This window comes from Molothrus ater, chromosome 3, assembly GCF_012460135.2.
Source record: "Molothrus ater isolate BHLD 08-10-18 breed brown headed cowbird chromosome 3, BPBGC_Mater_1.1, whole genome shotgun sequence".
NCBI lineage: Eukaryota > Metazoa > Chordata > Aves > Passeriformes > Icteridae > Molothrus > Molothrus ater.
This window is the reverse complement of record NC_050480.2, coordinates 4210167-4233288: the sequence shown is the minus strand read 5'-3', so window position 1 is coordinate 4233288 and position 23122 is coordinate 4210167. Positions and strand designations below refer to the sequence as shown.

Sequence of the window (23122 nt, the reverse complement as noted above, 5' to 3'; positions counted from 1 at the left end):
GCAGTTTCAGCACAGCTCCAAAAGACACCAAGTGCCACCTGTGAAAAGCTGCCTTTAGCTGTAGCTTTAAATTCCTACATCCAGGTAATTTCTTTTTGGTCTCTGGAAGCTGTCATTCAGAGGGACCAAAGCTGATGAGTGCCATTAAAATGATGTTACAACAGTGAACAAGAACACATTTGTTCATCAATGAAATACATAATATTTGAAGGGAACCAAAACAATGACAATGCTCTCCAGCAAATGAGACTCGTGAAAAACCCACCTCACTAAAGCTGCACAGGGATCCACTGGTAATGGGAATTTGGTCTGATTCCTCTTTTTCTTGGAAAGAACCCCTTTGGTGTTACTTAAAGGACAATACAGTTAATTTTCTGTCTTACTGACACCCCCAGAATTCTCTAATTCTCAGAATACATGTAATTCCCCACATCAGGTTTAATGTTACTCCTTGCAAGCCTCTGACACTTTTAAGAAATACAATTAAATTATTCACTTACCAGTTTGGCCATAATACTTCTCACTCTTGAGGAACATAAGGACCATCAGTTCCATTGGATCTAGACAAAAAAACTCCCTTCTCTATTAACAAAAAACTCCAGATAGTATCAATTACTTTTTCTAATTCATGTTCCCCCCTCCTAATTTTTATTTTAGATCACCTACACAATCTGACTCCAGGTACTGAGCTAGTGGTGCCACTCACTCAGTGACTAGAACTTACAACAGCGAGAATGAGCACTCTGAAATCATGGCATTTTACCTACAGTATTTTAAGAGCTTTTTTAAAACTTAGGGATTTATTACAGTTCTAATAAATTGGAATTTAAGCTGGTTTGCTTTGTAAAGGGAAAAGTGTATATAATTTATATTAGAGATCAATTTTTGCTCTTTCTCAGTATTGATATTGACTCACTTAGGAAAGAAACAGCCTGGTAACCAAAATTCAAGATTATTCCCTTAGCTGCCAAATGTGCCCTAGGAGAAAGCAAACAGATTGATGGGGGCAACATTTTCACCATTTCTGTAGACAAGGCTGATGCCATCACTATTGGAATTAGGAAACTTAACTCTACAGGCAAAGTGTGCAGAGGGAGCAGCACATTGATCTGAACTCACATTTGAGAGGAAGAGCTGCTATTTTGCAGAACTTTGCTCACTTCTTAACAACCTGTCCCTTGCAAATGCCTTTAGCAGCTCCAGCAGCTGGAGTCTTCAGCTGGGTCCTGGTGGTGGGCTTGAGGCCACAGAGCATTTCTGACCTCTGGGGATGGAATGTAGGGCAGCTTTGGAAAACACCACCAGGACTGAGGCTTCTTTCTTAGAGTATTTAGGGAGCTCTTCCTTTATCTGGGTCAGACAAAGATAGGACAGCTAAGAAATGTCCAACATGACTTCCCTGCTTTCTCAGTATCACGTCCAGCTGGTCATACACTGAAGCCCTTTACCTCCCTCACCTTTCCCCAGATAAAATATTCCAGCTTTTGAACACTTTGGCAATTTCAGTTAACAATGGCAGTGGCAGAAGATTCAAGTTTTGATAGTTTTGTAGAAACCAGCAGCTGGCTAAATTAGAGAGAGCTGATGGGCAGAGGGAGCAGGAGAAGCTGGTGGTTCCCCATTCCACTGGTGTATACATAAGCAGTTTTTACAAGCCTGCCTGTCTGTCATTTACCCAGATGACAAAACCAAAAAGGAGGATGAGAGGTGTGAGAACAACTGAAGATATTCCAGGATAGAGATGCAAACAGTTTAAGACCTGGGGCTATAGGAAACTTGAATTTGCTTGTTTTACTGGTTTGGAACTAGTTTCTGACTGGTGTAGATAGGGCTGTGTTTTAGGTGAGTCATGCCAGTGGTGAAGGACTACCTAAGTGCAACCACAGTGTTGGCAAGGGAATAAAAGAAATCCTGTAGGCTAAAGTCTTTCTGATATATCCTGTAAAAAGGAGCAGAAATGAAAGGAAAAGATACTGAGAAAACAGCACATGGAAAAGAAGTGGCACAGGGCTACTTTAGTCCCTAAAGAAAACCAAAGTTCTTCAGATTTCTAGAGCATGATGTTTGGCAGGTATCCCTTATTCTAAACTATTTTCAATGGGTTTTTTTTCAGTGTAAATATAGTTTTTACTCTTCTCATTGTATCTTGTAAAAAACTAACATATTTCAGCAAAAACTAACTACTTGAATGACATGTAACATCTGCTCAAATGATTACTTCAGCACAGGCTGTTAGCTAAAATTTATTGGATTTATTCCATCAGGTAGAATCAGGTTGCTAAACAGTGTAAGTTTTAACATATGAGCCTGGAAATAACTTGACCATATCCTGGGGAGAAATGCCTGGGTAAATTGGAAAAAAAACCCAATCAGTTTGGCTTTAAAGGCAGCTTATGTTGTTTCTCATTCCATTTTACTCACTTGAAGTTTTTGAAAATAAAATCAGAATTTTGAATAGCACTCTTTCTTTAAGACTTATGCAACTAAATCGATTCAACAGAATTCTTGTAAATGACAGTTGCTTAAAAGAATAATAATAATAATAATCATAAAATGCTTTGGGCTGGAAGGGACGTTCAAACCATTTCATTTCTCTCCCCTTGCCCCCATATTCCATAGGCAGGGATACCTTTTACTAGAAGAAGTTGTTTCAAGAGCACCCTTGAACACTTCCAGGGAAGTGTAAATCATATAATCATATAATTCTTCAGCTCTGCAGTGGGCTGGAAAGCCAGTCTCCCTGAGCAGCTTTTGGACACTACACCAGCAGCAGTTTTTTACCTAGACTGGAGGAGGAGTCATCTGGAGGGGGAACAAGGCACACAGATATGTGATCCCTTTGAGGCTGCCACTGAATTCATGTCAATTTGATTTGTTCTTTTAGCACATTGTGTTTCCTACAGTGTAGAACTGTTTTGTAGGTAATCCTAGTAAACTGTTTTGTAGGTTTTTATCCTAGTAAAAAAGCAGAGACTCAAAACAAAGGCATTATTGACTGGCATTTCAAATACATTCCTGGGATGGTGAGAAGACAACCTCCTTGCCCATATTAGTTACATCTAAAAATTCCTCCATTTTGCTCAGTAACTTGTGATCCCAGATTACATTTAGGCAGTTTCTTGATACTTCAGGGTGCTCATGTAGCTGATGTGATGGTCAAGTGTACCTCTGATCACTGCTGTGGTGCCTTTGCAGTACTTATGGAAGTGCCACACTTACCTTCTACTCTTGTCTCACAGAATCCTCGGGTTCAGTCCACTTGCAGCCAGTCATCACTTCCCTCATGTTCTGCCCATCTGACCTGGTTTAGCCCTTCTTATAGCTTGGAAGTTCATACTGATGTTCAATTGTTGCACTGAATTCTTCTTTGAAGCAAAGTATCCTTTCTTTTTCTTCAAGAGTAAGAAAAAGAACAATTGTAAGGCACACAAAGGAGATGCTTTCTATATTAAGTAAGTGTCATATTCCATCCTGCCTTTTCCATGAGTGATAGTTACTACCTTGGGAGAATCAGCCTCTCTTCCCTCATCTGAGGATTTTTCTCCCTTTTAAAATCCACTTCTATGACTGCTTCACAATGCTAAACCTGTAAAAGTAATTTATGTATCCCACTATGGGATAAGAGGGAAGACAGCTGGGAGCAGACAAAAAGAGATTCCAAAATGGACCAGACCTCCAGCTGCTGACCCACAGAACAAAAGATCAGCACTGGCACCATCACAAACCAGTAACTTTAGTTCCCCCAGACTAAAACAGCCCAGGACTGGGTAATGCTTACTTCTCCATATAGCATCCATCTAAGTGCAACTAAATAAAGATAAACATATTATTCCTAAAAATAGCAGGGGATGTCATCACTCATATTCTTCAGAAATAGCAAGAGCTATTTAAACTGCTTTGACAATGAAATCAGGTGCCACCATATAAATACACAGTATATGATACATTGGTTCAGTTTTAGATCATTTCATGGCAACTGGACGAAATTTAAATTTTTATTGCATGCCTTCTAATATGTAAGTTTTAACACATTGCGTTAGGGACTTTTTTCCCTCTCTCCTTAGGAATTTTAGTTCAAATCATGGATACTCCTTCAGTCTTTTTGCATTTATAATTGTGTGTGGCATAATGATGGATGGATGGATGGATGGATGGATGGATGGATGGATGGATGGATGGATGGATGGATGGATGGATGGATGGATGGAGATCCAAAATGTGAACCAAAAAAGCCAAACCTATCAGGCTGGCTGTTGGACACCACTTAGGTTCAGTTTACCCTCTGGAGTGCTCAGGCTCCCCGGTCAAGCACCAAGGCTCAGTGTTACACAACATTGGCACGTTATGAAGTCAATTCCTCCCACACACAGTTCACAGAGCTCAATACAACAGGTGGATGAGAGATGTGCTGCGTAGGGGTGTTTTGGAAAACTGAGGCAACAACAAACCAAAGGGGTCAGTGGAAAAAGAGCAGTCAGTTTTTCCACTTCCCATTCTTGGGTAGTTGTTTTCTCTTGAATGTTTGGGATTAGCTTGGATTTGCAAGGCAGGTCTAGAACAAGTAAGGAAAGATAGACATGCATTGAGAAAATCAAAGAGAGCTCAGAATAACATCCCATAGTACTAGGGTTGCTCCATACCAGGCACTCTCTGTGCTCTGGCAGGTAGTGGCACACACTCCTGGGAGCCCTCCTCAGCTGTAAGCTCCTAAGGCAAAGCCCCCATAATCTGTGATTTACCGAGTGCAGCACCACGAGCCCGCAGTGCCGACGGCAGCCCCTGACGCTGTGCTGGGCTATAAATACCTCCTGCCACCAGGGGCTTTTTCAAATCGGCTCCAATCAGATTTCTCCCCACTGGGCAGCCAGAGCAGACACTCAGCTGGGAGCACTGCCCAACCTGGTAACCCACACTGGCAGACTTCAGAGGAGTCTGAAGGAGTTCTGCCCATGAAGTGAATGGCATGATACAAAGAGCAATTTCATTGTCATTTGCTCTGTGTCATGTCAGCACAGGACTGCTTTGGTCTAAAACCCTCTCTGAGCCTTGGCAGCACACAGATGTGTGGGATAGATGTGTTTGTAGCTGTGTCACCCGGGGCAACATCACATGGGATTGGACAGGATAGGCAGGTTTGTGGTTTGGCAATACCTGGGTAAGGAGCCCACATGATTGCTGCATGTATTTGTGCTCTCAGTGCTGCCACACAGAAACTCTGGCCTTGCCATGAGCTGTGTGCTTCTCTCTCCCAAAAACCCTGCCACCTAACAGAGCCAGCATGGAGAATGGCTGGCAGTTCCTGCCCTTGTGCCTGAACAAAGTCATTTTCTTGGGCAGAGCAACCTGCGCTGGAGCTGGGAGTGTTGGGGCTCCCCAGCAATGGTTACATGGGAGAGAGATTGAAATGGCCAAGGGGGAAGGTGGGAAGTGGTGGGTGGAAGCTGGGGGTGGAAGCTGTGGGTGGAAGCCAGGGGGTGGAAGCTGTGGGTGGAAGCCGGGGGTGGAAGCTGCACATGGAAGATGGGGATGGAAGCTGTGCTGGTTTCTGAGCAAGCTTTGGGATGGGAGGACACGCCAAGCAGAGTCAGCCAGGAGCAGGTGGAGAAAGAAGAAAGCAGAACAAAATGGAATCTGTATCCCTGGGGTTTTGGAAAAGTGGCCTGTGGCCAGACATGAGAGGGTTAGGAGAAAAGAGTGAAATGAATCATGAGCCTAATATACAGAAATTGTAACAGATGAAGACAAAAGGGAAAGGACAAGAAATCCCCTTTTCTAGCACAAAAATAGATGAGGCAAAGAAACAGTGAAAAGTGTAATTTCAGGTTACCTCGCTGTACTGAATGTATTAATAGTTTGATTCCGTTTTATTTGAAAAGAAGACAGAAGAAAGAAAAGGGCATAAAGCCCTCATTCCAAGCAGAAAAACCGAGAGGCAGAAAACAAAAGAAAAAAGTTCTAATTTCAGGTTCCCTTGCTGCACTGAATGTATCTGCAATTTGAGTCAGTTCTGTTATTTTAGGTATACAATTAAGTCTATATTTTCTCTACTCACCTTTTAATTCAAAATTTATTTCTGAGGACCAATTTTTCTCTCAGGGATGTGTATTAAGTGTTACTACAGTAAAAAGGAGTTGCTTATGGGTATCTGAAGGCAAGATAACTAAAATCTGGTGCAAAATAAATCAAGAGATAGTTGTTACACTGCTCTCTGTATGGCCAGCACTGACTTCATAGCCTGACCTTCCATTCTGCTTGTTCCAGTTGTACAAAGATACCAAAATAGGAAAGTGCTGCCCTGAGACAATGCTCTGAAACAGCCACACCTTCATTTATTGAATAATAACAAATTTGAGTCTCTGCATTTATGAATATCACTCAGATTAAATTCCTTGTAGATTAAAAATGCAACCTCAATCAACTATTAAGCAAAAAGCCCCACCCACAAATAAAAGCTGAAAAGACATTTGAATGCATAATAACAGTAATAAGCAAAACCATTACTATGATTAAATCTTTAATGTGATTAATGCTCTTTGGAAGGATTACACCTAAAACCTTGAAAGCACAAGGGAGCTGGGGAAAAAAAAAAGGTGTTCAGACCTGGAAATGTACAGTTGAAGAGATGCAGCTGCTCAACTCAGCATTTCTACTTCTGAGCATGTACAGGAGTGACAGCTCAGCCACAAGCCCAGGGACTGCTGGGACCGAGGGATAAACACAAGTGAGCCAAAATAACAAGAATCTGGGAAAGCAACGCAAGGCCCAGCTAGCAGGGGACAAAGGACACACAGCAAGCTGGTGTTATCCTGACACAGTCCCCAGCATTGATATAATCCCCAGTGCTCACAGGAGTTTGAAGTCCCACAAGGACTGATGGGAAGCTGCAGTGGTTGGAGCTGTGGATCAGGGACCGCGCTCTGGGCAGGAAGCAGAGCAGAGAAACCATCTCCCTCTTGCTTCTCCAGAGGGAGCTTTTCTGCACAGCTCTGCAGTGGAAGGAAAACAACCTCCTTCTAAGAATGCAAGCACAGCTTTAGAGCTTAATGAGGGTTGATAAACATGTTCAAGATAACCCCCAAAAGATAACCCCAGAAATGCATGGAACCATGCAAAGGTCTATTTGCTTCTGGGAAAAGGGAAGCAACCCTTAATTTTTACAGCCTGGCTAAAGATTAGCTCTGGAGAGTTCGTATTATCAGTAAACTGCCACTAAACCAGATGCCAGCTGTTTCAGCAAGGGGCTATTGCATGAGACTCAGCTAGTTTGGGTTCAGGCTGCTGCAGTGGAGCCCCTCTGGCCTGGCTGGCTGCGCTCAGGCTGGCGCTGTTCAGGTGAGCCACAGACACGTGGGCTCCATGGAGAGCACAGAACCAGCAGGTGAACAACGCTCCAAGCTAAGTCTGATACAAACTCCCCCTGTGCCCCAGACTCAAAGTCCACCTTCTACATGTTTAGTGCAGAACCAAAAATCACTTCCCAGTGCCCTACTACATCTTTCAGCCCATAGCAAAGACCAAAAGGCCAGAAATTTCTTCTGTTTTTTAAATGAATGAATGAATGTAGGTCTCTTGACAGATAAACTTTAGAAATACTCTACCTTCAAAATTAGTTACATTCTGTTTCCTGTTAGGCTCTAATGGACCCAGCAATCTTCCTCTGTGTATTTGAGAAAAGCAAAACCAAGCTGGGAATACTGCTATTATTCCAACATGAGCCCATATTCCCACTCCTTTAGTTTCTATTTGGGATGGTATGCAACACTGACACCAAAGAGATGGATTTAGTAGGACCATGCTGTGCTCTCAGGCTGACAAAGAAAGAGGCATAAAAAGGGCTTTGCAAAGTTGAAAAAAAAAATTGAGAAAAGCTTTAAAAGCAATTGTTTAAAAACTTTTTTCTAGAACTGTAATGTTAGGTTTTGTACAAGATGCATTTTTAATAATATCTGGCCACACTGCTAACTGTGTCTTTGAAATAAGTGAATGTTGCCACCCCATGTATTTTTCAGAAATAAATGGAATGGGATGTACCCACAAAATGATCTTTAACTGCACCCATTTTTTTGTATTTTCAGATTTCATCGAACCTTTGTACTTGATTCTAAGCTGAAAATTCTCCTGGATAAACTCTACACATTTCTAAGAACAAGCAGTTCAGATATTTCTATTCTAGTTACCACCATACCACAAGAACTGAAATAGCATCAATTAAAATTGTCATTGACCTCTCACAGAGCACTGATATAAGGGCCATTCTCCCTGTGTCCCAGCTGCTTTTTATACAACAGGGTATTTGATTTCCTCTGAACATTTGATAGAAAGATTAAACTGTCTAACGTTTCCAATTAAAAACAATTTGTGTTCTACAGTGGATTTAACTACTTCATTAAATCCCTCATTATGGATCTCCTCGCAGCCCTGTTTTCAGCTCTTTCCTTCAGTCTGTAAATTTTTCACTTATGGATCTAATAAAACCATCAGGAAGCCTAAATTTCATTCATATGCCAAGTATCACAAAGATGTAATTAAAAATCATTACCAGGATTCCATCTGCCACTTCTGTGCACTGTCAGTGCACCTGAGTCCTCTGTAAGCAGAGTGTTAAGAAGTCTGCAAATTATTGCAGTATGAGCAGAGGAAATGCCTGTGTTGTCTAGATACCCTTAACCTGTGTTCCCTTTACAACATTTCAGTGCTCCTTCTCAGCCCCAGGGACCAGCACCCAGCCAGTGCCTTCATGGGAGTGAAATGCTGCTCCTTGTTTTTTGGGAACATTGCCAATCCACTTCCCTGCCCTTCCTCATGTCTGTGTTTTGTTCCATGGAGGCCAGCGTGATGTCAGCCCCTCTCTGCTGCTGTGTATGCATGCAGAATTAATAGACTTCTGCTGCTACAAAAAGATGTTGGCAGGAGTTTTGTTGGCAGCAGGCAGAGTAAGCACATAACTCCCTCAGAGGCTTAGTTACCCTGGTTGCCAGCCACATTCAATATTGGCCCCAAGGTGCTTCCTCTTGACCCTTGGAGCCTTGTGGAGTCACCACTGAGCGCTTTCCCCACTGCAGCGACTCCCTCACCTTCCAGGTGCCAAATCCAGGCTGGCTGAGGCCTCCCTGTGCCACCAGCAGGTCCCAGGAGTGCCCAGGCAATGGGCAGTCAGCAGCACAGGCTGCCTTTCCCTGCAGACATGTCCAACCTGCTGTGATCATCACTTATGTAAGAGTTTTTACCTTTTTCCCCCAAAGTGCAGTTTTGGTGCCCAAAGCTACGTGGAAGTCCTTTATTTCTAAATGAATGTTGAATCTGGTTGCTGTAAATTAAAATACAAATTGCAGTTGTCACTCTCAGTGACTCCTCCCTTACCAAAACAATACTGAGCTTTAAGAAGCAGGTGACAATCAGGCACTAACCCTGATGGCAGTTCCTATCACCAGATGGAAAGATTAAAAGTAGTCACTTCTCTTTGGGGATTTTCAGCACCAAACTAAAGAATATGTTTAAAGATTAAGCAATAAGTATGTTCTTTTAAAAAATAACATTTTGAAATTTACTTTGCAGAGGATGTGCACCTCAACTCTCCCACAGAAATGGTCCTCAAGATGAAAATTCTAAGATTTTTTTTAACAGACACTGTTTGCAGGCAGACATGTGGTTGTGCTCAAATGCAGGGCATAGCTTGTGTTTCCAAAACTCTAGTTATATTTAACAAAGCACTGCCACAGGCCTGCAGTGCAGAGGGCTTGTTTCTGAGCATTAAAAACCAGCAGAAAAGGGGAAAGCTGATCCTGGCCTCTTTTTTCTGGAAAGCTTGGCTCAACTCCAATCTCCCCTCAGTTTAGAGAGTAGTTAAACTACTTGTCAGCCTAAGAAAACAAAACGAAGCCACTTCACCTTTCTGGGATCATTTGCCTTGGCAACTGCTCCCGGTCCTTTTCCATGTGCCTGAATTTCTGTGCCAGTCACAGGTTAACAGGAAGAGAGTGACAAAGCCTGCACGCTGCAGGTACCCTGGAACGGCTACAAAGGAACCTTTTTATCATAGTAAAAGGAGGTGTGGTTTGGTCTGCGCCTGTCACAGGGGCTGGGGGAGTTTTCACAACACAGAATCAACACTGCTTTTATTTTAGCAACAAGAGCTGTACCAGTGATGGTATTTAAGGAATGAGGTCACATATTCAAGCTGTTTAGATACAACAGTGTTTGGAGATGTCAGTCAGGCTCCAAAGTAGATAAAAAGTGCATCAGCTTATCAGCCACGCATTTCTAGTGCTGGGCACACAAAGTGAACTCCAGCCTGGCACACCAAGAGGCTGCTGAAGCCCCTGACATTATACAGCAGTTAGAAAATAAAAATTACAAGACCTGGGGCACATCTCTGAATGGCTACACTTCCATGGTTCAGGAAAAAAAAGGAGTGTTCTTACCTGAGTCAGTAGATTTGCTCTGTTAGGAAAGGCTTCAGTAAGAGAGGTGTTGCAGCAGGAAATCTTACACAATCTAACACATTTCCATACTAAATTGGTGAAACTTACTCAGCAGTGTAAAGTGCTAATCTGAGTTTATAACTTCATCCAGATATAATTATTTAACATGGAAAACTTGGCTCAAAATTCTGGACAAATGACAGAATATATTTGAGTGTTCCCAGGTATCCATACAAACACCAAAATCTATGCCAATATCCCACTATGCAAAAACCAGGCCAGTGGGTGACATGGTCTGAAATTAGTTGGAATGACTGGAACCTCAGTAGAAATTTGCTTGATCACAGCAAGACTTTAATTTGATCTTTCAGAAAAAGATCAATAAATGGTTGATAGTCAAGCCCAGATCTGATTTACCATAAGCACTTCAACTGAAATCCACAGGAATGTAAGCACTGAGACCAGATTTTATTTGGCCCACAACACTGACAGTAAGTTTCTTTTCAAATGAAGTCAGTTAAAAAATTAACCTCCATTTTCCTAAACATGACATTAAAACATTTTCCTAAAAACCTCCATTTGACAAGTCAAATGCAGGGACACAGACAAGTCTGACAAATTTAGATTTTGTCCTCAGCCTACATAAACTCAATGTTTTTTCACTCCTGTACATTTCTTCTCGATGGTTAGCAAGTGATATGTCCTTTCTCAAAGCACATTTTAGAAGGTGTATTTGCTGCTTCAGTTATTACAAACATAGTTCTGATATGTGTTTAAATTATAACTCCTGTTACAACAGAGCCAAAAATTAGGCATAATAATTGCTCCTCTGAAGAATTTACACTGCCCAAGGCTCCACATTGAAAATATTTCCATGCAGAGTTCAATAAAAGAATTCACAAAAATAAAATTATTCATGTGTATAAAAGTTGCAGACTCCAGCCAAAAATATGATGGCACTCAGGACAAACCCCCTGCAATTGCCTTTAACAGGTGCAGGGTAAACCAGGCTGTCAGGCTGTGATCTGCACTCAATTTTCACCAAACAGTAATGACAAATATCCATGCTCTGACTCCAAAAATGCAGAAATGCTCACAGGCCTCATGCATCAGCAGATACTTACATGAGGCTGCAGTAATTTACATCATCACAAAGATATCAAGTTTGATATCAAAGATATCATCTTTACCTTTTCACTGGTAAATATTCCAATAAACCTTAAGTTTCTAGCTTGCCCTAAATTGTATTTTACTGTTGTGTATTGAAGCAACAAGATTGCAACAGCAATAAAAATATATCCAGCATGCTTTGATTTACATTGTTTCATGTTTACACTGGAACCAAAAATACTCAACAAGCCTCACCTGCCCATGTGAATTTTTCTCAAGAAAATAAGGCTGTGCTGCCTGACAGCAACACCGAGGTGCATAAAGAATTAGCCCCAAAGAGAGGACCTGAATTTCAGGAACTACCCCTGAGAACTTGCCTGAGTCCCTGCTCCCATTATTTCTGTACAGCCCCAAGGCACTGCAGAATTAGCCCTGTTTGACCCCAGGAATGCAGGAGTACTCCAGTATAACTGAAAGGTATCACAACTTCAACCTTTTCCACATGGGATCCTCCAGCAGAGTCATTATGGTAAAGAGGAACAGCAGATGGATGTGTAAAACCTTTGGTAGAGACTTAATTCATAGCAGTCGTGCAAAAGCATGAGATAATCCTGCTCAAGCATAGCAAAACATCACAAGCAAGTTAAGCAGAGAATTATTTCACTAAATTCTGACCAGAAAAATTAATTCACTAAGTGTCCCTTTCCCCTTCTAGCCCAGACAGCAATCTCCTGGGCTGTAAGATATTCAGTATTTATCTCCAGGGAGAAGGCAGAAATGTGGAATGTCCAGCTGCAGAAATGATCAGTGAAAGTTCTGCCATGGAAAGTGAAAGTACTGAAGGGAGCAGCCAGTGGGAAAACTGAGACAGCTGAAACTGAGTTCCTGTTTGAAAAAAATACTTTCACTGACAGGTCTACAATTATCCTTCTTTCATTTCCATGCTCTATTGATCATTCTTTTCTTTCTCTCCATCCACCAACAGCAGACAGAAAACTTTTATCCTTTGCTTGTTCCAAAATGCAATTAAAGCCTGTCTGAAACAGATTGCTTTTTTTTCTAGAACTTTGATCTTGTTCTTTAGACTTAGGCTAAAAACTTTCTACCAAAACTCTGTTATCTGTACTGTACTATAAACACCTAAACAAGCTCTCAAACAAAGGAAACCTATCTCAAGTTGCCCATTAAGCAATTTTCAACCAGGGCCATTTACTTCCATTGTAACCAATTAGTAGAGTACTAAGAGCATTTTACCACTTCATTATTTATGTTATCAAAGTGTGGGTGATCTACCACATCCAAATGTCTCATGGCAGAAAAAAAGCCTTAATTTTACATACCTGAGTCAGAAAATCTGCTATTGCTTCTTCCAGGTGGAGTTCAAACAGATGAATGACTGAGCCTGGTTATTGACAGCATATACCAGCAATTACAAGTGTTTCAAATTTTTTGTGAATTGAAGGCACATTACAATTGTGCTACACACTGCACTTATTTTGGCCAGATCCTCAGCTACCATAAACAAGGAGATGCTAATTATGCTAATTACCCTGTGTCATTGAGGCCAGCTGAGCCTAAGTGCCTCCTGGAGGTGTCTGTGGTTTTCAGGCTCGCCCTTGTTTCTTGTGGAGGAGCAGAATCACTGACTGTAAATGCCAGCAGAGCAAAGGCCACTGCAGTGAGCCTGGAGTAGCCTCTTGTCAAATCACACATCCTCCTGTCACACACACCTCACCTCAACACTGCCTTCATTCCCTTCCTCTTTTTGAGAAATAGATAGTTATATCCATCTTTCTATGCTTGTTTCCTTCAAACACCCTCTAATATTTTATGGTTTTTAAACATTTTTTTTTTAATTTGAGGAAACTGATAAAATTCACTGGTGGCTATTAGAGGAGACACAGACCTGTGAGGTGCCAGCAAACCTTGTCCCCCAGCCTTAGTCTCCAGATTACCCCAACTCCTTAGGGAATCTTTCCCCTGAATTCCACAGACATGAAATCTTCATGGCTTGACTTCCTCATCTTGCAGACACTTAAAAGACACTCCTGTAAACTGTGACAGGCTTTACTGTTCTTTCTGGCTTACTCTCAGAGTAATAAACAGCAGAATCCCTTTTGTATCTGCCACTCACCTTCCTTTGTAAATGTAACCTTTATCTCCATGCATTACCTGGTTAAACCAAGTCAATTCATTGTTTTCAGACTGGATGTCTTGCTCAGTGCCAAGTGAGATGATATGAAATGTCCTAGAGACACCAGGATATCACTCAGCTCTAAGGAACATGCTGTGTAAAGTTCCCTCAAATATTTCAGGTGTCCTAAGCCAAAATCTGTAGCCTAAATTATCTGTACATTTCCCCATCTGTGAGAGGTTTCTGTTTTCCAGCCCCTCTTGTACTTCACACATTTTCACCTGCCAAGACCCAGCACTAAGTCATTTCTTCCTACAAACACCCCAGTGGGAATCCCCACTAAACAACCTCTGCAACCTCTTTCAGCACAGGGCAGTGCCATAACCATACTGGGCTTTTGGAAAAGCTGATGGCTGCATCTGTCTGGGACTCCATGTACTTTGAAAAAAAGCCCAAATATTCTCAGATTATATTCAGCTTTGAAAAAAACTTGCCTGAATTCAAGTTTTTTCCTTCCCCGCCTTACAGCCTCACCTAAGACATTCCAATACAGACAGCACTTTTTTCTGTTGGATTATAGATTGATTACAAAGGTTTGGTTTTGGTTTTTCCCTAAGAAGACTGTGTTTTTCTCAGTTCATGAATCACCCTCATCCTTTTTCAAGACTGCACCAGTGAAATACTGATCCAACACACACTTCCTACAAACACTGTGACATGGCACAGGCCAAGCTCTCTGCAAGCACAGCACAAACATGGGCCATCAGTTTTCCTGCAAGTTGGAATTACATGCTAAACTTGAAGGATAAACATTTACATTTCTTAACCTTATCACCAAAATCTGTCTGTTGAACATACACAGAATTATCTGGAAATCTGAAGCCTTCTGCAAGGCAGGAGGGTGGGCTGAGGCAATGGAGACAATGGAGTGTTTTCTCTCCCCACGGGGCTGACACACGTTTAGTGGCACCGAGGCAGCTCCTAAAGAGGAGCCAGGCAGTCACATGCTGGCCCAGAGCCTGCTTCAGTCACGAGCCATGAAGTCAGACAGGTCTTGTTACTGCCTTGGGCATGAACAGAATTTAGGCATTTTTTTTCCCCATCAACATCCCAGTAGGAATTCCCACTTGGAAACTTAAAGGCCTCCTTGGTCTCACAGGGATGCAGTGCAAGGGCTGAGTGCAAACCCTCCAGATAATGGCTAATCATCTAAAACACACCCTGCTCATTTCCCCAGTGACATGCAGCAGCTACAGAAAATCCATTTACAGCCTGTCAAAGATGGGTGAAAGAAAGAAAGGAAGATCACAAAGGAGCCAATTCTTCATCTTTTCCCCTTTTTAGTCATTAGTCAGAGCCCATTAAGCCCAGCTCCGAGTCCCCTATTAAGGAGAGAAGCCCCGTGCAGATATAATGGGGAACTGGAATGTGAGGAGACCCCTGGCCCAGGCTGTGCACTGCCATCTGCTGCCACCAGCTTCCTGGTGACAAGCTTCATTACCAGGAGTGTCTTCCTGTGGGGATCCTGAATGCAGCCAGGCCTTTGCTCTCAGGCTGTCTGGCTAGGCAGCTTTTGCCTGAGAAAATGTTCAATTGTTTCACCACTGGGAATACATTTTATTTTATTTTTATTTTATTTATTTCAGCATTTCCTAGTTAGAGCTATGCTTCTAAATATCCAGTTAGAGCTATGCTTCTAAATATCCAAGGACAGGTTTGGCCCTCAGTGGGTAAATGATGGGGAACAGGTCAGAAAGGAATTCACAACTGAGTCTCTTTTTTTTTTCATTCTGAGATAAAGGGATGGCAGGACACACAAAAATGGACAGAGACCAAATATTAAATATACTACAGGATCAAATTCTGTTATCAATAAAATAGGAACCAGAGATACTGTGCAAGAATTTACCAAATCTAGTACTAAAACTACCAGTGTTTTCAAGGGCATGGAGAAATAGCCACAAGCCCTGAGATGAGTGTTCCTGGTGAAAATTATATGCTATAAATTCCACATGCTGTCATTTCAATACAACATTGACCAATGCTTTGGATCATAATGCATAACTTAATACCAGCTCTGTATTTACTACTTAAGAATATGTGAGTCAAGTCTTCAGAAAAACTTCCTGACATAAAATACCTTAAGTGCAGCCAGGTTGCCTGTCAGGGTGGTGAGTCTGGTACCAAAAGTCAGGAACTTTTTGTGTGCATGGCAGCAACGTGGCAAACTTCTGTAGGCTGCCTACAGACACCTCCCTCTTTACATTCTGCACACACTCCATCCTGCAGGAGCTGGTTTTGTTTGCAGATGACAGGGTTTCTCAGCAACCTAAGAATGTGAAGCACAAACAGCATGTGCCAATAAGAACAATGCAGAAAGTCAGTCTTGGTCCCCTTTCACAATCTGGTAGTTTTCCTTTCATGCCTTTCCCCTGCTATGCTCTTTGCCTACAGATTACACAACAATTTTCAGAGCCCATCTCAGGTGTGCTCCTGCGGTGTACATGGAAATGCCCCAAAGGAAGAGAGGAAATAAAGGGCATAAATGTCAGTACAGAAATGAAATGGTTCTGCTTCACATGCAACTCCACAATACAGTTAAATATTCAAGGTCCTAGCTCCATTATTGGGAAAAATCCCAGAGCTGCTGCAGTTTTAGGTCTGTTGATTAGCAGGATTGCTGCTCTTGAGCTTAGCACTCACATTCATCCCACCTGGATAGGATGAGTGCTTCTGAATAATCATACTGGTTTGACCTGATCCATGAGTGAACAAGTTAAAAAGGGCTGTAATGAGCAGTTTAACATTCAGGAAACAGGCATACTAGAAAGCCATTTAAAGCTTCTTTTTTCTTAATGGTTAGTCTTGGAGTAGAACCATTGATCTCTTTGGCACTTTTGACCACAAATAACATTCCTCAGTACTGATGTCACCACATGAATCAGATGTTAAATGCAACCCCCTAACTACCACTGAGAGCTGTGTCTTCACTGTCACCAAAACTCATTATCTTTGCATCAAGCCTCAAACTGATAGGTAATGGGGTGACCTACAGCAATAAAACAGCCCCGTGTAGCCAACACCGAAGTTCTCTGCCATTCCCACAGCCCCTCTTGAGCTGAGGAGGAGCAAGAACAGCCTTGAGACTCAGCACTTTTGGGAAGGTCCAGGCACCCAGGCTAAGCAATATTCACTTACCAGCTCTAGCTTTGTCTGCAGGACTTGCAGCCAAGTGGAAAACAATACCAACAACTCCTTGCTGCTGAGCTCCACTTGTCCTCTAACAGCTTATTCTGGGGAAGGAAAGAAACTTGTTGCTGGACACCTTTGATGCCTTCACAAAGGAGCACAAAAGAAGGAAAGAAGACATGTCTCAATTTCACTGTTCCCAGCAGGCTCATGTCCTGCATACTGTCAATCCAGCCCTGAATATTTATATCACTGCCAGTCACCAGCCTGTGTTCTGTCCCAGAGTGGCAGCCAAAGTGATTGCTCAGAGCCAAGCTGCTGCTGTTCTTCCCTGTCCTTTCCAAGGGCTCAACTTCACGTCATCACATAGAGAAAGATCAGCCTGAACAAGGGGAAAAGTCACATATTCTGAAATGCCAAAACAAGAAAGCAGATTCATCCACTGTCCCAAGAACCAAGGGCAGAAGGAGCAATCGATTTGTTTGAGCCAAGATCTTTTAGAAGCTGTGTTGCACCAGGAGACTCTGTAAGAATAAGATGAATATTTTGGTAGCTAAGTGTGTGAAGAGGCTGGCTGGAGCATCACAGCAGAGGTGACATTTAGCTGGCCATGTGCCTGCCAGCCTGAAGAGATCAATCCGTGCCTGATAGCAGAGGTGATGGATTTCAGCACAGAACAGGAACTAAAACTCAGCACTCCCAACACGCTGGCTGTGACCCTGACTGTTCATCCAGCATGTCCAGCACATGACTAAAGGAACTAGGATAGAAATTCCTTTTGTCAGTGTCATTCCTCTGTTTTGTCATCCCTTAGATTGCCATCTGACCAGATGGGACACGTGTCAAAGTGACATCTGCAGCATCTGTCCCACTCATTCTTAGCAGGATGTGGGGAACACATTATTTTACCAGTGGTACTTGGAGAAGGGATCCTCTGAAGAGTCACAGACCTATTCTGTCACTTATTCAACACACAAGGCCTTGTTTGGCCTGCTTGCAAGACAGAGAGAGAATCAGCTTCTCAGAATGTTGGTTTGTTTCCTAAACTCTCCTCTAATTAAGATATTTTAGTTATCCAGGACAGTCAAATTTTATTGTAATAAACTGCCTTTTGAAACTGTTATGGAATTCACTCATGCTCTGCAGATGCTGGGCTCTCCTCACTAATACCAAACAACTTTTGGGATGTCAGCTTTTCTTTCCCTCCCAGGCTGCCCACAGTTTTTGACAGACTCAACAACACAATCACTCAAAGGAAATACATTTTCAGCTAAGCACATTCATTTCCCTATTTGTTAGCATGGTTCACAGCCTCATGGCAGTGGCATTTTCACAGGAATGTGGCTCCATGGTGAAGACAGCACCATTGAAATGTGATCTTCAAAGAAATAGAGGTCATTATATGCACTCTTCATTGTTCCCCAGATATTGAAAAACACTTTGTTTGCTAAACTGAGTTAATAACATGAAGACTCTGAAATGCTTGTGCCATATAGCTCAGAGGAGGCTTCCTGAGTTCCACTACAACTAAAAAAGGATGAAAAATATGACGTCCAGTATTTCTATCTCTATTTAACTCTTTGGCTGCCATCTTCTGATATGAAGCCCAGAATTTGCTAAATTTCATCCCCAGTTCATGATGGACTACTTTGACAGCACCTCTATGTGAACCACACCACTCTGTTATCTCAGCTCTCTACTTGCCTAGAGCAATAAACAGAAAAAAAAATGTTGCAGAAAATACAAAAGTATTTTCCCTTTTTTTTTTTTCTCCAAAAAAGCCAGTAGTAAATTACATGTGTTAGAACAGGCCTGAGAACCAAGTTTACATCAAATGGTTATAATAAAAATTAGGACAAGGTAATAGCTACTAACCATAATTCAAATTGTGACCTGTGTTTAAAAGTGACAAAAAGAAAAGTCTAGAATACAAGCCTTAATTTTTTCCTGCTTCTGAAGCAAAAGAAGAATGGGAATGAGTTCAACCTACTCCAGTTACTGCTAGATGATGGATGACTTCATTCATTCAACTTGCAGCATCCCCTGAGCTTGCCAAGATTGACAGAAGACAAAAACTCCTCCAAATTCCAGCACAGCTCTGCAGCCTGTGCACCTCCAGCACAAGCCGCAAAGCTTGGTGTCCCTTTGGGAAGCACTCTGGAGTGTGGGACACTCTGAAATGCCCATGTGGGCCTTACCAATATTGAAAAATGTCCATTCAAAAAAGCATTGAAGCTTTACCAAATTTGGCCTCTGAACTTCAGACTTGGCAGTTAAAGCCCCAAGCAACAATATTCCAACAATCAATATTCCAACAATCCTGTTTTTCCACTGCCTGGAAGGCATTTTTAGGCTTCTGGTTCTGGCAAGGGAAACTTCCTCTGTTCTTCTGGTGCTCCTGAAATGGAGAATAGTTCCTGCAAGCAAAGAGGAAGAAAGCTGCAGTCACATGCAGTGTCACACAGATGAAGTCATGCACTGGCACAACAGTGAGTGTTGTCAGTTGTCAAAGGCCATCTGTAGCCAGCAGACTTGAACTGTCAGCCTGGAAAAAGATGCAAACAGGCCGAATGGGAGATTGCATTATCCCCTTCCTGGCATTCAATCAATGAAGCTTGTTCCCTGAACAGATATGGAATACAAAGGGCCACATTCTTTCATTCTCTTTTTTTCCTTCTTTAAAAAGAAAATCATTATTTTTTGGCAGTTGCTATGTTTTCAAAATGACAGGAAAAATAGGAAGAACCAAAGAGCTGCAGAACTGAAGAGACACTAGTAGAACGTGGCTTGTGTGTGCTCGTTTGCTCCTACAGGAAGAGAGGGATTGCTCTGCTGTTTGCAGAATTGACTCCGTTCTGATTGGACCATTTAGGGGTGCTCTGTGTAAACAATTTGACACGCTGTTTGTGTGCTTTCTCTGGTCCTGGAGGTGTGGGGACTGATTTTACAGTGTCAAACACGCTGTGGGAACTGCTGGGAAAAAATACTAAATAGGAGATCCAATCCTTGAAGCAGGAAATGGAGACGCACTTCGAGATGATGCATTAAGCGCTCCCGAGGGAAAGCAGTGACGGCTCCCAGTACATTTTGTGTCACTCCAGCTGGTGTCAGGTTCCCAAATCAACCTGCAACAGAAGCCAGATGTGCTGGGGAGAGGTCCCATCCCACCACGTGTAGGCCCCGGGGATGCACGAAGGGAAATATTCCGAGTCCGTGTTCCAGGAGGCAAAGATAAATGCGCTTGTTTGGTCGGTCCTATTGCAGGCAGGGGCCAAAGAAGAGGAGCACTGAAAAGTGAAAAATGAGTCTTGGGATCTGTGCCTGGTACTGATGCAAATGAAGGTGAAACTATACAAACAGCAACACAATCAGACCATTCATCAGCCCTTCATCAGCAGCTTTTCTTTGCAACTCCATCAGCAAAGAAAAAACCTTCCCTTTTTTTATGAAGGACCAATAGGGTTGGGAAGAAAGCCTAATTGGTGAGTGCGGGGCATGCACACTGTAGGGGCGTTTGTGATGCAAATGCGGCAGCCCCGAATCCATAGGTGGTGTTCGTGTAATTCAATTTACACAGCCTTTGTCCTGCGGAATCTCACTGAGCATGCGATAGGGAACCTCGGCTTGTGCTAAACAGTGCCTGCCACAGGCAGAAAAGCTTCCAGCCGCCGTGCTAAGATACACATCTGCACTTGGGCTGAAACCAAAGGCAGTCATCTCGCTCACATCTACAGGAAAGGTCACATTTCCGAACACTTGCACATCTAATGCGCCGGCCTTGCTTACCCACAATCACTAGTAGTGAATCACTGGGAACACGATCACTAGTAGTGAAAAATGATTGCTTTAAAATCTTTTGCATTCCTTAAACAGAAGAAAAGCTTTTCCTCTTCTATTCCCCTGGGAGATCTAACATTACAGCTCTGTTTACATATATGTGGATTGCACTCTGGGCTCCCAGATTTCCACTGGAACACTTGCAGATCTAATGTCCTGGCCTTGCTTACCCACAGGAACACAATCACTAGTGTTGAAAAAATTGCTTTAAAAATTGCTTTAAAATCTTTTGCATTCCTTAAACAGAAGAAAAGCTTTTCCTCTTCTATTCCCCTGGGAGATCTAACATTACAGCTCTGTTTACATATATGTGGATTGCACTCTGGGCTCCCAGATTTCCACACTGTGAACATTCCTGCCACTCCCCATTAAAACAATCTGACTTGAGCTTTTTACAAACCTCTGGGTCAAAATTTTCCATGCCACTGGCTGCAAATTTTGGCAAGCTTTTGAGCAAGAAATGATTCAGCTGTTTCCAGGAAATAAGTCAAAGGGAAAAACACACTGTCATGGTGATAATAAAAAATAAATTCCTAGAGTATGTAGAGGGTTGGGTTTCGGGTTGTTTTGATTTTTATCTGGAAGGGCGTGTAACTGGTAAGGTTCATCTTGTTGTCCCTGAAATAAATATATAAATATTAGAATAATAGAGAATCATAGAATGGTTTGCTTTGGAAGGGATCTTGGTGATCATCTTGTTCTACTCCCTGCCATGGGCAGGGACACATTCCAGCATCCCAGGCTGCTCCAAGCCCTGGCCACCAAGGCGTTTGACACTGCCAGGGGTGGGGCAGCCACAGCTTCTCTGGCAACCTGTGCCAGGGCCTCTGCACCCTCCCAGAGAAGAATCCCTTCTGTGTGAAATTTCCCCTCTTGCAGTTTGAAGCAATTCCCCCTCATGCTGCCACTCCAGATCCTGGTGAAGAGTCCCACTCTATTTTCCTTGTAGGCCCCTGCAGATCCTGGAAGGTGCTGGGAGGTCTCCACAGGTGAGGTGCTCCAGTCCCCTTATCAACTTCTCAGCCTCCTTTGGGATTTCTCCAGCAGTTCCATGTCCTTCTCATGTTGGGGGCACCAGAACTGTACACAATATTCCAGGTGGGCTTTCACAAGAACAGAGTAGAAGGGGAGCATCACCTCCCTCAGAAGAATTCTAACTCAGATATACCTTGTAGAGTTTCTCGAATTTGAAGCCCCTAAATTTCTAGAAATTCAAGATTTCTGCTATTACAATAAAATAAAGCACTGCCAGGTTACCTAGAGAGATCACAGATGGGGACTTGGGGCAGCACAGCTTGTTTCTTACTTGTCCCTCTCAGTTCCCATCATAACACTTGTAACACACCACCCTCACTGAGCTGCTGAGCTGTGCTGTGGCAGGGCTGGAGCTCAACCACAGGCAGGAAAGCAGTGGCTGAGTGCTCAGCTCAGGCTCTTTGGAGGAGTGCCTTGTACCACACTGGGTCCTGCCTCTGGACTCACAGAGCAGCCCTGATGCAATTCCAAGTGTGCTTGCATGTCAGCTGAAACACTGCTGTGGAAGTAGGATTAAGGGAAATTATTACTTCAAAAAGAAAGGGCAAAAATACCAACAATCCATAAGTAATTTGCAGGACTGCTTCAGGAAAACTAACACAGCCATAGAAATACCATTAAACTCTGTGGAGGCACAAGGAGGAACAAAAGAAATTCAAGACCAAAAGGGATTAAGCCTTTGGAAACAGCCCAACAGCCAAGGATTCTTTGGATTTAAGGTCAGCCTTAGCCACTGGCTGCATTGCAGAAATCGTATCTGAACAGATTAGAATAAATGCAGATTTCAGCATTGTGGTGCCTGAGCCTGAACACTTGCCAGCCCTGTCCTTGATTTGACTTCTGCTTAACTCCATGCCAAGTCTGAACAGCACTTCTTCACATCATGGCTGATCAATAAGGATCTTTTATGCATGAGCTGCCCAATGATGAAATATATAATACAGAGAAGTGTCAATAGGAGACAGAGGAATTCAGAGGAGAAAGCTGCACTTGAACACTGATGCACTATTAATTTGTGTACCTGGCTGCCACAGAGGGCTGGTAGTACAGATATGCAGATGTGAATCCCAGAATCAAATCCTAGTGGAATCAAAAAGGTGGGTGGGAGTTTGGTTATAGCTGGGGCTGTCACAAACATCCATGCCAAAGCAGGTAAACAGAGGTGGCCAGGCCCACACATCCACACGTGGTCCTTGCCAATTGGGAAGGGACCCATTCCTTTCAACCAAAAGGTGGGCATACAAAACAACTGGAGAAACAACTGTCCATGGTGCTCCCAAGCCATGCCCAGGCTGCAAACCTTGAATTCCAGCTAAAAGTAGCACAGCTGGTATTGATCAACCTGGATTTCTCTCAGACTCTGCCTTTCCATCTCCCTTTGCATGAAAAGCACAGG

General features: G+C 42.7%; 1 long non-coding RNA gene across 2 annotated transcripts in view; it reads right to left on the bottom strand.

Moving 5' to 3' along the window:
* LOC118684549 (uncharacterized) overlaps positions 1-23122 on the bottom strand; it is a 49264-nt gene that overhangs the window by 3425 nt on the left and 22717 nt on the right. For both annotated transcript variants that reach the window (XR_008508263.1, XR_004979860.1), the window contains exons 2-3: positions 3220-3392; positions 501-560 (exon numbers count right to left, since the gene is read on the bottom strand). This is a non-coding gene — a long non-coding RNA (uncharacterized LOC118684549). The remainder of the gene's footprint in view (positions 1-500; positions 561-3219; positions 3393-23122) is intronic.